The 1,447-nt window shown below is 51.6% G+C and overlaps 1 protein-coding gene across 7 annotated transcripts in view; it reads left to right on the forward strand.

Annotated features, from left to right (window-relative positions):
• The window catches only part of MORF4L1 (mortality factor 4 like 1), a 55,851-nt gene that overhangs the window by 29,837 nt on the left and 24,567 nt on the right, over nt 1-1,447 (forward strand). The gene's annotated exons all lie outside the window — the stretch shown is intronic.

A 1,447-nucleotide genomic window follows, 5' to 3' on the forward strand; every position in this document is an offset into this window, starting at 1 on the left:
TGCATCCACAGATGCATCTCGAGCAGGTCCAAGGAGGTGATCCTCCCCCTCTATGCGGCACTGGTCAGGCCGCAGCTGGAGTACTTCATCCAGTTCTGGGCGCCGCACTTCAGGAGGGATGTGGACAACATGGAGAGGGTCCAGAGGAGGCCACTCGCATGGTCAGGGGTCAGCAGGGCAGGCCCTATGAGGACAGGCTACAGGATCTGAACCTGTTCAGCCTCCACAAGAGGAGGCTTGCGGGGGGTGGATCTAGTGGCCGTGTATGAACTGGCCAAGGGGGACCAGCTGGCAATGGGAGAGTCCCTGTTCCCCCAAGCACTACTCGGAGTAACAAGAAATAACGGCCATAAGTTGACTGGGAGTAGATTCAGACTAGACACCAGGAGGCGCTACTTCACAGTTAGGGTGGCTAGGAGCTGGAACCAGCTTCCAAGGGAAGTGGTGCAGGCTCCTACCCTGGGGGTCTTCAAAAGGAGGCTAGACAATCTCCTAGCCAGGGTCGTGTGACCCCAGTACTCTTTCCTGCCATGGTAGGGGGTCGGACTCGATCTGCTCAGGTCCCTTCCGACCCTACCAACTATAAATCTAGTCCAACCCCTGCTCCAACTACATCATCCCAGCCAGTGCTTTGTTTTCCTGGGTTTTAAAAGCCTCCAAGGATGGTGACTCCACCACCTCTCTGGGTAACCTGTTCCAGTGCTTTACTACCCTCCTAGTGAGAGGTTTTTTTTTCCCCTTAATATCTATCCTAAACTTCCCTTGCTGCCACTTGAGCCCATTGCTCCTCAGTGGTGGCAGATGGCAGAACAAGAACAGTCCAGCTCCATCCTTGTTCGAACCCCCCTGCAGGGAGGTGAAGGCTGCTATTCAATTCCTGCTCATTCTTCTCTTCTGCAGACTCAGTAAGCCCGGTTCCCTCAGTCTTTCCTCACGAGCACCAGTCTGTTGTAAACAGGCCTAAATTTATGAATCCATTTTAGTGCACAGATTTCTTAACTAGACTCTTACTCCTGAGCATTACTAGTGTGTTGAAAATCTTTGGCAAAAACCAAATTCTTGAATATTATTATACCACTGTTCAGATCTCCTCACTCTCTTGTCAGACTTGGCTTCAGTCAGCAAGACGTAGCTCAGGCTTCAAACCTGGCAGTCAGTAGCTTGCAGCAACCCTTTCACTGGAAGATTTTCTTCTCTAGTCTTGTAGCCAAGCTACAGCCTCCCTGGCACCATTCCCTTTAGACTGGGGAGCTCCATCCCCTTCTGGTTGGGTTTTGCGTAGGCTGTTCAAACCTAATGGTGGTCTGACCAGTGCAAGCCGTGTGTTCCAGCAGGGGAGAGTGGAAGGCATTGTGTTGTGCTCACGGCTATAGTCGTGCAGTATGTGCTCAGCCTCTGAAATGAAGTTTGAAAATCCCTTTCAAGTGGGAGGTCACAATGCAAAATA

The sequence above is a fragment of the Gavialis gangeticus genome, unplaced genomic scaffold, assembly GCF_001723915.1.
Source record: "Gavialis gangeticus isolate Ggan-Ray unplaced genomic scaffold, GavGan_comp1, whole genome shotgun sequence".
Classification (NCBI taxonomy): Eukaryota; Metazoa; Chordata; order Crocodylia; family Gavialidae; genus Gavialis; species Gavialis gangeticus.